The following is a 15830-nucleotide window of genomic DNA, read 5'->3' as shown; positions in this document are numbered from 1 at the left end:
CAGTGGTTGAACATCTGCCTTCAGCTCAAGGCATGATCCCAGGGTCCTGGGATCAAGTCCCACATCAGGCTCCCCATGCAGAACCTGCTTCTCTCTCTGCCTATGTCTCCACCTCTTTCTGTGTCTCTCATGAATAAATAAAATCTTTTTAAAAATTAAAATAAAACAACATAATCTTAACAGACTGCCAATAATATAAAAATCATTATATCCAGTCCTGATGACGAAGGCATAAGACAGGCATTTCAGTACATGTTAACTGGTACAATCTTCCTGAAAACAATGTAGCAGACTACATCGAAAGTCTTAGTTTGAACTCATATGTACAAAATATGAGGAAATTATTAATGGACCATAGTCCTCCAATATCATTCTCCTCTTCCTCATTAGGAACAGAATCTTCAGTTTTTTAACCGAGCACATGTCCATTGCAAATAAATTATATCCTCCAGCCTCCCTTGCAGGCAGGTATGGTCCTATAAATATAATCTAGCCTAAGAAATGTAAGTGGGAAAGATCAGTGCAAATTCCAGAGAGTGCCCTTAAAAGCATACCTTCTTCCCCCTTTTCTCCTTCCTTGATACTGGCTAGAATGCAACTGGATAGCTGCAACTCCACCAGCCATCTGAGATATTGAGGTGGCTTGAGAATGGAAGTCCCACATAGTGACACAACAAAATAGAAGGAGCTGGACCGATCACTTCCAGACTTCTCAAATCCAGAAGACAAACTTCTGGGGTACCTGGCTGGCTCAGTCAGTAAGCCATGGGATTACTGATCTCGGGGCTATAAATTCAAGCCCCACATTGGGTGTAGATATTACTTAAAAATTAAAAAATCTTAAAAAAAAAGACCAACTTCTATTTTGTTTAAACCACTATAATTTGTAATTTTACTTGTAGCAAATTCTAATCCCAAATAATATATGTGTTAATACCAAATATACTTTAAAATATTTTGTTAAAAAGTGGAGATAGCAGGGCCCTTGAGTAGCTCAGTGGTTGAATGTCTGCCTTTGTCTCATTTCATGATCCCAGAGTCCTGGGATCGAGCTCCACATCAGGCTCCTCGCAGGAAGCCTGCTTCTCCCTCTGCCTGTGTCTCTGCCTCTCTCTGTGTGTCTCTCATGAATAAATAAATCTTAAAAGGGGGGGAGATGTAGAACAGTGTAAAATATGTTACCATCGCACAAAAATGGAAAACAAGACACTATCTATGTGATAGCTGGGTCCCTAATGAACCATGTCTTTCATTATCCACAACCTCATATAGTCCCTTCCCACATTGAATCTGAATTTGTCATACAATTCACTTAAACCAGTAGAATGTAGAGAAAGTAACACTGCACTAGTTCCTAGCCTAAGCATTAAGAAGGTTTGTGTGTCAATTTTAGTACATGAATAAAGAGGGTGTGCTGAGATGTTCTTTGCATATAAATAAATATAAGTAAATAAATAGATACAACTATAGGGAAACATTTATATATAATGGGTTTTCTTCGTTACCATATATTATACAGCATAATGATATTAAAATGTTTATTATATAGAAAGAAAATGATAACAAAAATAATACCCATACAGAATACAATATGTACTTTGTAAAAATGCAGTAGAAAAAACTTGAATAATTACTGGAAAGTATTAATATTGCTTCCCTCTTAGTAATAGAATAATGGTTAATTTTTTCTTTTCAAATTTCTTACAAAGATCATGTTTTACATTTAATTTCAATAATTCTATATTTATTTCCAGATGTTCTACATGGGCCTTTTTCAAATCTCTCTTGACAGACTTTTTGACAGACTTTTGAGTACACATATTACTTGAGATTAGTTGATTCATTTGCACATGTTTTAGCTTACCTTATTTCTGTATCCTCTTCTGTACCATTGTTAACTCCAATGTATGAAGTATTTGAGGGTCTTATTCTGCTATCTGTTGTTTCCCTTTACTCTTAAATACCTAACAACTAAATTCATTGTGTATCTGTAATTCTGGATTGTGAGGTCATGTGAGACTTATCCAAAACTGTGGACTGCCACAGGGTCTGAGATAAAGATGCATTTCTCCAGAGAGTTTTGCATCGCTGTCTTCTTTGTACTCCAAGTACCATTAATCCAGGACCTCTAAAGTTAATATCTCATCTAGATCACTCAGACAGTTTAAATTCAACCTTGAAGCCAAATGAAGGCAGGGCTGTTGTTAAATTTGAAGAAAAGAGAGATATTTTTCCCCAATGAAACCTAAGGCTAAGATACATCTCGTGGCCAACCGGGGGATTTTTTTTCGAACTCACTTTTCCATAGAGAGTACAGCCCTTTACGGGCTCTAGCTTCAGATTAGGGTCTCAGTTTCAACATCCCACATTGCAAGGGCCCAAATCCTGGTTTCTAGTCCCTAGCACAGTAGTAAAAATTTCATAATCTAAGTTTCTGCTCTCAGCAAACACCCTCAGGGCAGAATGTCAGCTTATGTTTCACATCCACTTTCCATTGCGTTATTTATTTTTAAACCCTGAAAACCACACTCACTTTTTTGCAGATATCATAAAAATGTTAGTTATACTTTATCCAGCATTCTTAGGTTATTTCAGCAGGACAATTTATGAAAGTATCTGGTCTGCCACCCACATAGCCAGAATTGAAAGTTTGGGCGGATATTATAATCAGAAAAAAATCTAAGTAAAAAAAAATCTATTCCTACAAAATGAGGAGACTCTCACCTATTGACTATAGTAAAGTTCTCTGACACATGGCTTTTTCCATCACTAAAAATCATTCAACACTGAGAGGTAGCTCCAGGAAAATCCCTACATTTCACTGAGACTGAAATTAACTATTAATTCATTACCAGAGTGAAAGGACAGTATATATAAGACAAAAACTTCCATAGGTGAGCAGAGAAAGTGATATTCTCCTTGTGGGAGAATATCAAGGTTCTGGAACATAGTAGATGCTCATTAAATATTTATATCAACAAAGTTGAAATACCTACATCTACTAGGCAATATTTTGGAAATGAGTACTAGCGGAGTTTTGTCAATATCTTGATATTGTATTCATTATATCCCATTATTCTAAGCATATGGACATTTACACCAAAAGAATCTCTTCAAATATTCTACAGAGCAATTCTTAAATATCCAAAGAACTGAGATACATTTCTCTCCCCTTCCCTCTGTTGTAACTATTGCTGGCAATGATATTTACATAACATTTGCTTCAATTTGTAGATGATTAATTTGCAGAAATCTTTATTTTATGTTCTAATGTGAAGATTAAATGACATGGTTCAGGCAAAGCCCATAGGACTTAGCACATAGTAAGAGCTTATTATGATGATGGTGGGGAGGAGGAGGAGGATGGTGATGATTTTTAAAAGCAACTATGCAAAATGTGAGGTAGGTATGCCAAGTGAGTGGAAACTAAAATCAATGTAAGACAAATGGAGCATTCTTTATTTTAACCTTAGAACTCCAGAGGGGCATGATTCAGGGTTGTTTACTCGTATCTAGAACATCTGAAAATGCATCAGGTCTAAGTAGGTATCTAATAAATATTTTATATTTACAGTAAATATTAGTATTGTCACAAGGGTATCATGAGCATTAGGTTTCAAACTTCCAGCAAGAGGCCAAGATGGATATGTGTACCTATGAGTCTGTGATCTCTAAGGGATACCCCACAACTGGTGTTCTAAGGCCCTATTGCGTACAGCTCCAGAAAGAAAGATCCACTCATCAGGACTGAGAATGATGGTGATTATTTACTGAGCATATACTGTTACCAAAAGCTGAGGAAGGAAGAACTGGGGAGTTACTAATCAATAGGAATAAAGTTTCAATCAAGTAAGATGAGTAAGCTCTAAAGATGCACTGTACAGCAATGTACCTATTGTCAACAATGTGTTCTACACTTAAAAGTTGGTTTAAAGACTAGATCTTGTGGGTGCCTGGGGGGTCAGTCAGTTAAGCTACTGCCTTCAGCTCAGGTCATGACCCTAGGGTCCTGGGATCGAGCCCCACATTGGGCTCCCTGCCCAGGGGAACCTGCTTCTCTCTCTCTCTCTCTCTCTCTCTCTCTCTCTGTGTCAAGTAAATAAATAAAATAATAAAATAAGAAGTAGATCTTGTATTAATCAATGTCCTTACCACAGTAAAGTAACAAATAAATAACTACTTTTAACAGTGTATACTTTTGGGATGCCGGGGTGGCTCAGTGGTTGAGCATCTGCCTTTGGCTCAGGTCATGAACCCGGGATCCTGGGATTGAGTCTCACATCGGGCTCCCCACAGGGAGCCTGCTTCTCCCTCTGCCTATGTCTCTGCCTCTCTCTGTGTCTCTCATGAATAAATAAATAATCTTTTTAAAAATAAAAGCATATACTTTTTTGTGACTAAAATAATTAAGTATAAAAATTCGAATGATTAAAGCGTTAGGAAAACAATAAGTAAATATAGTTGACATCTAAAAGAGCAATAGATGTACAACTTAAATGACAGGGAGAAATCTTAAAGAAGTAAATACCTGATTAACAAAATTAAAAATTTTCACTTGTAAAAACCATGTTTACTCAGCACATATTATGGGCCAAGTGTGATGCTTATTATCCCACTCTATTAGGGGAGGAGACAGAAGAGTGGTTGAGATCGGAGATCCCTGAAATCTGTCGGCCTGGGTCTAGTCCCAGCACTGCCATTTACCTTGAGCAAACCAGTTAAGGTCTCTATGTGTCAATCTCTACAAACAGGCATAACAGTACCGACCAGCTCACAGAGCCGATGTGGGATAAATGAATTGGTATATGTGAAGTGTTTAGAACATAGTAAATGTTATACAAGCCTTAGCTCTTGTTACTTCCACCTTTTCAGCTGAAGAAACTGGAGTTTACAGAAGTCCAACTACTTGGTTTGTAAGAAGCAGAGCTGGGACCTGAATCTAGGGAGTTTGACTTCAGACGCTTGACACGGAGCAGAAGCTTGACATACAGCAACTTCTCCATGGCAACTCTGAAGCCTGTTCCTCAAATATGAGTGGCCTCACCCCACCCAGGCAAGGGCAGGACTGCCGACCAGAGCCCTGTTTGGGTGAAAGGGAACCCGAATACACCAAGGGAAGGCTTGTCCTCCTGGCCTGTCCCACCACACCACCTGGCTGCGCCCCCAGCATTGGTTCAAAATGAGAGGATGTGGACAAACAGCTGCGAGGTGAGGACAGATAAGCCACAGCCTCTGGAACTCAGCCACTGTTGCTGTGTTCTGTCTCCCCAGCCACAGAAAGGGCAGCGGATGAGAAGGAGGAGCGGATATGTCCACCCACCAACATTCACTCTGTGTGAAAGCCCGACCAATAACACCAGCCACTGTTTACAAACACTTTGCAATTGTGCCAGGCACTGTGCGGGACACTTTATAGGCACTTCTTTATCTGATCCCCATGACACCTGCTGAGGCAGGTGTGTCACTTTGCCCTTCTCTCCAGAAGAGGAACTTGAGGATTAGTGAGAACAAATAAACTGCCCAGGGGCAGAGTTAAAGAGCAAGGCCAGGCTCAGCCCAGACCTGAGTCATAACCCATCCCAGTACGCTCTTTGCCCTAGACTTGACATTGAGGTCTTGCCAACATTCATATGTTGAAACCTGACAGTATTAGGGGGTAGGCCCTTTGGGAGGTCATGAGGACGGAGCCCTCCTGAATGAGATTACAACATAAACCCAGAGAGCTCCCTCACCCCTTCTGCCAAATGAGGACACAGCTGGGAGAGCTGTCTGTGGACGAAGAAGAGAGCTCTTACTCAATCCACCCAACCCATGACTGCCTTGACCTTGGACTTCCCAGCCTCTAGAATTGTAAGAAATAAACATCTGTTGTTTTAGCCACGCAGGCCATGATATTCCATTCTAGCAGCCCACGCAAGCTGAGACACTCTTCTCAACTGTGCACACTAGACATGGTGAATGCGATGCAAGGACTCAGGTTACAATAACAATGAGCTCCCTTACCCCCAAGGACTGGGGAAACATAATCATGGATGGGTGGATGGATGGATGGATGGATGGATGGATGGGAAGATGGATGGTTGAGCGGATGGGTGAATAGATGAATGGGCGGATGGATAGAAATATTCTAATTTTTACAACCTCTCTGTAAAGTTTTAATCTTCCATATGTAGAAACAGAAATTAAGTTCCAAGGGGTTGTATCCCTTAACATCCCACAGTTAATGAGTTTCAGCTGGGACTCCAACCTTAGCACCCCCAGTTCCCAGATCATACAATGTCACTCCTTACCTCACAGTAGAGCCATTGTGAAGATCAAAGGAGACAAGGTGTATAAGTGTGTTTTGCAAACTCAGCACTTGGAAAGCAGGTAACTGATTTTTAACACAGAATCAAAACCTAATGCCAAAACAGCACAAATGAAGTGGAAATTTAATCGCGAAGAAGAAATGTGAGGATATGGGGGCCACGACGGCTGCTGCGAGCTTCGAAATCAAACCATCCTGTGTGCTTATAGCCACTTTCTCAGAAGGCAGGTGGCAAAAAAGAACCCCCAGATTTGGAAGCACAGAGTTGCGAGATTATGCAAAAGGCACCCTTCCACCTGATGCGGGACCCTCAACTCTGATGGAACAAAGAGGTAACAGCATCACACCAGGGAGAGGTATACAAGAGGTAGGGCTCAGAAACCACTGCATACAGACAGCCTGCTGCATACAGTCCTTTCTCAGAAGGTCTCTAATGCTCTGCTGCTGTTTTTAGATTCCTGGGTGAATCGTCTAACCTGTAACTTCCATGGTTAAATCAAATGATTTAATTAAGCTCTCACAGTAAATTAGAACTTAGCAACACCTTCTATCTAGAGTTTCCACACCACGACCATCTCTCTATTTCTTTCTTACAGGCACCTAATCCTCATTTTCCTAAGAACCTACATTCAGCATAGAAATCTGCCCAACGAAATCAGAAAATCGAAGCCCAAATGCAAAAGGCAGAACTAAATAGACTTCTACCGTCACACTCTTCATCCCCCAGAAGGTGGCTTCAAACAGATTAGAAAATAGAATGCAATGAAATAATAGCCACAAAAGCCTTTTTAAGAACACAAACAGAATTTCAGCCTACAGTGTCTAGTAAAGTAAAAAAATCTCTCATGAGTCTCCAAATCCTGAATCATCAGGATTGGGAACACACAGGGGGCAATCTCTCTGTCTTTTTTTTTTTTTTTTTTTTTTAAGCTGAAAATTGCCAACTTTTTTTAAAAGCTGAAAAAAACAAGGCAATGGAAAACCTGGAAGATTATTTTTAAAACAATGCAAGAATGCTGCTCTCAGGACAAAGCACCTGCATTGCTATGCTCTCCCAGATTCAGCACGGGGGGGACAATACAAAGTCTTCTGGGTCAAAAGCTGGTAACTTAAATAAATGAGTGACGTGGACCTAAGGATGTGGGGAGTAGTAGTGGTCACTGGCTGTGCCCAGTCTGATGGAACAGTCTCACCTTGATGGAATATACACACTTGCGGTTGACAGATTGTGTAATATTCTTTCAAAGAAGCCAAAAGTCCATTCCTTGGGGGCAGGGTGGGACCAGGGGGAGTAAAATCTTCTGGTTTTTCAATGTCCTCTTAAAAGGTTTGCCCAGGGGCGCATGGGTGGCTCAGTCGGTCAGGCATCTGCCTTCGGCTCAGGTCATGGTCCCAGGACCATGTGTCGGGCTCCCTGCTCAGTGGGGAGTCTGGTTCTCCCTCTGCCCTTCCCCCTGCTTGTACTCTCTCTCTCTCACTCACTCTTTCTCAAATAAATAAAAATATTTTTTAAAAAAATGTATAAATAATAAACAAATAAATAAATAAATAAACAAATAAATAAATAAATGGTTTGGTCAAGGGGTGCCTGGGTGGCTCAGTTGGTTAAGTGGCTGAGTTTTGGTCTCAGCTCAGGTCATGATCTCAGGATCCCAGGATCGGGCTGCACATCAGGCTCCCTGTTCACTGGGGAGTCTGCTTCTCCCACTCCCTCTGCTCCTCCCCCCCTCATTCTCTCATTCTCTCTCTCAAATAAATCAATCAAAAAAAAAAAAAAAAAGGCAGGTTTGGCCAAACAACTATAAGCTGCAACCTTTCCCCTCCTTAGTGATGTCATGGTACCCACAGCAAGCCCAAACTAGACTCTGAAGCCCTAAGCTCTCAATCCTTCACTTACCAGTTATGCACACTTTCAAAAGGTCACTGAAATTTCCCTGGCCCTCAGTTTTCTCATCTGCAAAATGGACCTAGTGATGCCTGCCTTATTTATTTCATGTATACTTCCCATGAATCAAATAAAATAAGCTTTTCAAAAACAAAGGCCATTCATTTTTTTATGTCCCCAGGGCCTGTGCCCAACCAAAATAAAATAAAATATATATTAAATGTGTGTTGAGCTGGAAAGCACTTTCAACATAGGGAAAATCAGGAAGCATCCATCAAATGTGAAGTGTCACACGAAATGCTGACCCTCAGAATCTTTTAAAGTTGTACAGAAAGTTTCCATGTGGCATTTTTCCAAAAGACAATGTTTTCTCCCTTCCCCCCCCCAAAAGCTCTTCCAACAAAAGTAATTGACAGTATCTGTTTAGTAACTTAGAAAGAAAGGGAGAGAAAGAGAAGAGAGAGTGCTTTTATGCAAATTTGATTTCCCTATAATAATCTAGAGCTATTCTGCTAGAAGGAATTATCTCTGCAGGCTGGCAGCTGTGGTAGGCAGAGAATTAAAAATGGCTCTGTATATGGGAAAATCTGTTCTATAATCAGTGCTATTCTTGGAGGGGACATCAATCTGGTCCAGCTCCCATGATGCTCCACTTGTGTGAATGACATACAAGCGTGAGGTAGAAACTCTCATTACATCACGGCCAGGGAGTCAGCCCCACCTGAGACTTTGCATCACTACCCCAAGATGTAGACAGACCCAATGGGGGCCTCCAACTAGCCCGCATGGTCCACTCCCTTGGCTTAAGAAAAAGACACGAGAGATAAAACCAAATCTTTCCACAATGAATTATTCAACTCTGCTCTAATGAACTGCCCACTCTTAGAGTCATTATAAGGTTCCAGTATTTTTTCCTTTCCTTCCTTCCTCCCTCCTTCCTTCTTTCCTTCCTTCATTCATCTTTCATTCTTCCCTCCCTCGCTCGCTCCCTCCTTTTCTTCCTTCCTTTCCCTCCTTGCTGTTCTCATATAGAGTACAAGGCTCAATTCCTACGTCACAAGACACCAGACAAGCAAATAATGCTATTCAAGGGAAAGGGAAAGGTACACACTACAGAAAGTCCATGGGAAAGGTACACACTACAGAAAAGTATTTTAAGAAATAAGCAACCACCACAGTGCTTCACATAAAATGCCACCGTGTTCTTAATGAGGCAACTGCTTGGTTATTTAAAAAGCCCTGGCCCTGGGCACCTGGGTGGCTCGGGTGGTTCAGTGTCTGCCTCTTGGTTTCAGCTCAGGTCATGATCTCAAAGTCTTGAGATCAAGGCCTGCATCAGGCTCCACACTCAGTGCAGAGTCTGCTTAAGACTCTCTCCCTCTCCCTCTGTCCCTCCCCACCAAGCTTTCTCTTTCTTTTAAGATTTCTCTCTAAATCTTAAAGAAAAACTGGCCCTGAGTGGCTACTATGTTCAAGTTAACTTGGAGACTCCATGTGGCAGCCACCAAAAGAAACTAAAGTGCAGACGAATAAAGCCATTATCTGCTTCCAAGTGGATTCTGTTTCCTTCACTGGACCATGAAAGTTTCTTGGGAATCTGTCTCTGTGTTACCCCTGAGGCACCCTCCTTCTTTCCCTGGGTCATACACCCCAATCATTGCCCCGCTCAGGGGGATGAATATGGGAATATCAAAAAGGTAACTGCGGGTGTGTGCATGTGTCTCTGTCCTTGTCACAAGGTGTGGACTCACCCTGATTTAAGTCACTCAGGGTCCTTTACGATAACTAGGAGCAAATGCTGGGTATCCCAAGAAACGGCATCTTATATATTAGAACTCATTTCCCCTGCTCCCTTCAAGCAAGATTAAGAAGTTGGCTTTGTCAACGTGCAATGCCCATGAGCCTAGACCGGCCCAGCTGGGTAGGCACACGACCACAGGGGAAGGTCGGGGGCTCCAGAACATTGAGTCCCCCCAGGAAGGATAGAGCTGGCTCCCCTCAGCCCCAACACTTCAGAAGGACTCGCACAAGGAGGCAGAAAACCACCTCATAGAATGTACAGAGCACAGAATCCGCTGTAGACCTGCTGGGACTGGACACCCAGCACTGAGACGGCTCCACATAGCCCAACAGAGATGCAAGAAATGCCGCGGTGTCCTTCAAAACTGTTCCCTGGGGGAAAGGGACCAAAAGGGAAGGAGGAGAAACTGAGTAGGGAAAAATTAGAGAGGAAGACGAACCAGAAGAGGCTCCTGACTCTGGGAAACAAATGGAGGGGTGCAGAAGGGGAGGAGGGGGTAGGGAGGATGAGGGGATGGGGTGATGGGCACTGAGGACGGCACTTGAAGGGGTGAGCCCTGGGTGTCATATTATGTGTTGGCAAATTGAGTTTAAATTAAATGTATGTATGTATGTATGTATGTATGTATGTATTTAAAATAAGAAAAAGGAAATGTTCCCTGGGGGAAGGCGAGTGTTCCTGCTATGAGACAACACCTCCAGGGTTCCACTAGCCAGCCCTCGCTGCTCATTTCTAGGTTCTGTTCTTTTTATTAGTATTATTTGACAGAGAGAAAGAGCACAAGTGGGGTGAGGGGCAGAGGGAGAAGCAGATGCCCCGCTGAGCAGGGAGCCCAATGTGGGGCTTGATCCCAGGATCCCGGGATCATGACCTGAGCCAAAAGCAGACGCTTAACCTATTGAGCCACCCAGGCGCCCCTCTGGATTCTGTTCTTTCCAGGCTTTTCCTTTTCAGCTACGACAGCCCTAGATACCGGGCACCACCAGGCACATGCCCACCCTTTCGCCCAACTCCAGGGCCTCTGAAGCTCCGAGGCTCCAAAGTCCTAAAGAAAAGCACGGAAGCTGCCTGCGTGATCACTGGGGTAGGAAAGCAAACCGGGGTGGCACTGCAGGGTTAAGTTAAAAGACAGCTGCATCCATTTTGCTCATTACTCTTCATGTGCAAACTGCAAATTGCATTTGAAAATATTTTCTTTAAAATAAAATTGTCATTTCTGAGCCTCCTGTCTGGGCAAAGCGAGGAGCACAGATGTGAAAGTGAGCGTCACCCTCCCCGTCCTCAGCAGAGGTGGCAGGCTCTGGTCCTGCTGACCCTGTGACACAGAGCGCACTGCGGAGAAGGGGAAATGTTATCCTTAAAGGACTCATTCTCCCGCGAGGGGAAGCTGGCCCCACAGGAATTTGCCCCACAAGCCTCTGGACTCAAGGTAGCGACTCCAGATTTTAAGAAGCAGCAATTTCCTTATTTGGTCCTCCCACTGAGGTTGTACCCTTTCTCACGGACCTACGTACGTTGGTTTCCCCCCAGGAATTCTGAAAATGAAAACTAATCCCTTTTGTAAATGAGACCCACTCAGAAGGCATCCAGGGCCTGGATGTCGGGCACAGGGCACGCGTGCCTCAGTTCCCTTTCATGTAAAATGAGGATAATCGTTAACTCCTCTTTTATTGGGTTTGTTATGAAAAATAAATCGGTTGAGTCATGTAAGTATCTGATGTGATGTCTGGCACATGGTTAGCACACAGTAAATGCAGACATGGGTATATAAATATAGACTCATTCCGTTTCCTGAGCCTGCAAAAGAGGAGCAACTGTTTAGAAGCTTTTTCTGAAAACGCTCAACTGGAGTAAGGCGCTCCGGCGTCAACACCTGAACCCACAAATCAATGTGAACATCCCCAAGGAGAGACAAACTGACTTTGCGCCTCCTGGTGTGATGCAGCAAGAAGTACACATCGCTACGTAGGACGTGTTTTTACCAAACCTATGGACCTGAACTTGATCGAGGATCTAAGAGTCTACAAGAGAAAAATAAAAGGGACCGATGAACACCAGGGACACAAGCAGCCAAATCCACACTTAGGAAATTCAACAGTATGAACAATCGGCTTCTTCAACAATAAATTTGAAGCAAGGAATAAACAAAGAGAGGGATATCTTAGATTAGAAGAAATATGAAAGTCCTATCTGCCCGATGCAACGTGCGGGCTTCATTTTGATCCTGCTTTGAACAAACCAAATGTAAGACACCCATGGTCCAAGTGAGGCAATTTGAACACGGACTGGGTATTTGCGATATTAAGGAATTCCTCTTTATCTCTGCAGTTGCTTCTCCCACTGGGAGGTAGAGCAGAGCTCCCATGGACTCTGTCGTGACTCCCTTCTCCAGTGGAAGGTGACAGAAGCGATGGTCACAAGCTCCAAGACTAGGTCCTAAGAACCCTCTGTGCAAGCATCTTAGAAGTCCTGTTCATGGGACGTTTCTTCTTGGAACCCAGCAGCCATCCTGGGAGAAACCTAAAGAGTCACCAGCCCCACCTGAGTCCCTACCTGACAGTCACATGAGTGACCCACCTTCTGTATCAGCCCAGTCACCTATATCTTCAGACGATCGCAGCCCCAACTGGAACCTGAGGACAATTGCAGTAGAGACCCCAGACGAGCCCAGTCAGCCCACAGAACCATGAGCGAGGACAGTAAACTATTAAGTTTAGGAGTTTGGAGGTGCTCTGGTAAGCAGAGGAGGAAAAAAAATCAGATGACTTTAATCTCTTAGAGACACATCCTGAAGTATTTACAGAAGAAATTATATGATATCTGAGATTTTCAAATTAATCTAATTGAGGTGGGGGGTAGAGTTGAAACAAGCTTACCCATGTGCTGCTAATTGTTAAAACTAGGAAATTGCATCATAGAGAGTAATTATACTCTTCTCTCTACTCTTGAATATTTTTGAAATGTTTCCTAATGAAGGCTTTTTTAAAAGCTCTGAATTTACCAAGAAGACAAAGTTGCAAGACCTGCAGGGAAAAGAATATCAGCTACGAGGTGATTCCGTGAGGTCGGCATGGCAGGTGCCATCTAAGTGCGCGGTACTGATAGGCTCACTACCACCGTCCAGCCGCAGGACATGCATCTCTGCAAAAGCAGCAGATGGAGTTGAAAGAAGCTGGAGCCAAGAGCAGAATTCAAATCCCAGCACCGGCTCCTTCTAGGTGGGAGCCTTGGGCACGTCTGTCAACAGCTCTGGGCTTCGCTGCTTCGTGTGCAAAGGATTTTTTTGCTGGGGAACTTCCCCAATTCTTAAAACAATTAAGAGGAGCCCACAGACTACAAAGTGCTATAAAGGTACAGCAAGCTGTAGGGGACAAGAAACCACGTGACCCCAACGCCCTGACCGTGTTACATGGAGGCAGATCATCTGCCCACCAGTGCAAACAACATTAAATTTCTGTCCTTTTATCACATCTCGATCCAGAGCCGGACGCACCTTTATGCCGGAGGATGTGTTTGGGAGGGCCCGGTTACAACACATGCGTGCAGGGTGCGCACGATTCACATTGAGGGTAGGGTACGTCATGAAGAGGGAGCACTCACTCCCCGGGCACCAGAAGCAGGGAGCGACGCTGGGACAGGAAAGCCACATGGGCTGCAGAGGACAGGACAGCCAAACTGCTTCCTGCTGTGGGCAACTCCCAGGCCGGCTCCTGCAGCGCGAGCAACTCAGAGATACATCTATTTTAGGAGAGTTGCTTTTCTACCCAAACAACACCAAAGAGACTAACATCTCATTAACTTCACTAATAAATTAAATTAATCCACTAATACGTGTGCTTCTATACCGAGGACTAGAATTCTACGTACATCTCTCTTTACAGAGTGAGCGCAGGGCAAACCCAGCACCTGTACCCGACGGCCTCCGTGAGCGTGTCTTTCCACTTGCAATGATGTTACTATTGAAATAAACTGTGGGGGAAAAGTTAATGAAATAACGGAACTTTAAAAGGCAGCTTAGGGGATCCCTGGGTGGTGCAGCGGTTTGGTGCCTGCCTTTGGCCCAGGGCGCGATCCTGGAGACCCAGGATCGAATCCCACGTCGGGCTCCCAGTGCATGGAGCCTGCTTCTCCCTCTGCCTGTGTGTCTGCCTCTCTCTCTCTCTCTCTGTGTGTGTGACTATCATAAATAAATAAAAATTAAAAAAATTAAAAAAGGCAGTTTAGACCCACACCCTTGCCAGGGGCTCATCAGGTTTTTTTTCATCACCGCCCCCCCCTTGGCTCATCAGTCTCTAATGAACTATAATACCATCCATGCTTTTAGGTAACGTGCACTAGCAACAGGGCAAATGTCCATATACGACGAGTCCTTGCCTTTTCTCTCTGCCAGATGTGCAACTTCTTGAAGGGAAGTTTCTTGTGTGTTTATCTTTTCTCGGGCATTAACTGAAACGCCGAGACCCACATTTTCCAAAGAGCATCAGCCACGGCCATGCCGCCGAATCTTAACATGTTGCATTTGTTAAGGGCCTTTAAAGTCACGCAGGTGTTGGGGAAATGTTCGGTCAAACCTTAACCCGGTTTTTGCCCTTGGTGGCGGTTGTTTTGAACGACAGGCCTCCTCAGCAGCCAGTGCCCACGATGCTAATCTCCCAGAGGTGCCCAGAAATGTTCCCGTTCGAGGAGACATCTCTCCAGACTCGTGTAGCTTGGCCCATCTCGGAGGAAAGAAGGAGAGCGGACTTCGGCTCGGTCGTTAACATTTGGGCAGCACCCGGGTTTACTCGCTGCTCTACAACTAACCCGTCAGAGCTGCTGGAGCGCCACCGGTGAGATTAAGCAAATATCATGGACCTTATTTTTTCAATAGAGTGTTTTTTAGGGCAGTTTTAGGCTCACCGCAAAACTGATCGGAAAGTACAGACCCCGGGGCACCTGGGTGGCTCAGCGGTTAAGCATCTGCCTTTGGCTCAAGGGGTGACCCCGGGGTCCCGGGATCGCAGGCTTTCCGCAGGGAGTCTGCCTCTCCCTCTGCCTGGGTCCCTGCCTCTCTCTGTGTCTCTCATGAATAAATACATAAAAGCTTCAAACCCTATATTCAAAAAAAAAAGAAAGAAAGAAAGAAAGAAAAGAAAATACAGACCCGTCCCCACACCCACGCGCACAGCGTCCCCCTCAGCAAGAGCGCGGCCTTGGTCACATCTGATGAACCCACACTGACACATCATTATCGCCAAGGTCCACAGTTTCCAACAGGGTTCCCTCCTGGTGTTCTATGTTCTTTGGGTTTCGATAAATGTATAATGGCGTGTATCCACCATCACAGTGTCATACAGAATGATTTCTCTGCCCTAAAAATCCTCTGCCCACCTATTCCTCCCTCCCGCCCCTCTAGCCCCTGGCAACCCCTGATCTTTTTACTGCCTCCATCGTTTTGCCTCTTCCAAAATGTCACATAGTTGGAGCTACACATAATGTAGCCTTTTCATATTGGCTTCTTTCACATAGTACTGTGCGCCTAATGTCCCTCCACGGCTTTTCATGGCTTGATAGCTCATTTCTTTTTAACGCTGAATAGTATTCCGTTGTCTGGATGGACCACAGTTTACGTATCCATTTACCTACTGAAGGACATCTTCATTGCTTCTCAGTTTGGATGATTAGGATCAAAGTTGCTATAAACATCCATGCATAGGCTTTTGTGTGAATGTAAGGGTGCAGTTCACCTGAGAAAAATGCCAAGGTGCGTGATTTGCTGGACTGTATGGTAAGAGCATGTTTAATTTTGTAAGAAACTTGGGATGCCTGGGTGGCTCAGCAGTGGACCACCTGCCTTC

At 43.9% G+C, this 15830-nt stretch overlaps 1 protein-coding gene and 1 long non-coding RNA gene across 3 annotated transcripts in view; one reads left to right on the top strand and one right to left on the bottom strand.

Annotated features, from left to right (window-relative positions):
• PPARGC1A (PPARG coactivator 1 alpha) overlaps positions 1-15830 on the bottom strand; it is a 640279-nt gene that overhangs the window by 571631 nt on the left and 52818 nt on the right. The gene's annotated exons all lie outside the window — the stretch shown is intronic.
• On the top strand, positions 6197-7234 carry LOC125754898 (uncharacterized). Its single transcript, XR_007409991.1, has 2 exons — positions 6197-6639; positions 6904-7234. It is a non-coding gene; the product is annotated as an uncharacterized LOC125754898 (long non-coding RNA).

Source organism: Canis lupus, chromosome 3 (assembly GCF_003254725.2).
Source record: "Canis lupus dingo isolate Sandy chromosome 3, ASM325472v2, whole genome shotgun sequence".
Lineage (NCBI taxonomy): Eukaryota > Metazoa > Chordata > Mammalia > Carnivora > Canidae > Canis > Canis lupus.
Note: the sequence above shows the minus strand (reverse complement) of the source record. Positions and strands in the feature narration are given on the sequence as shown.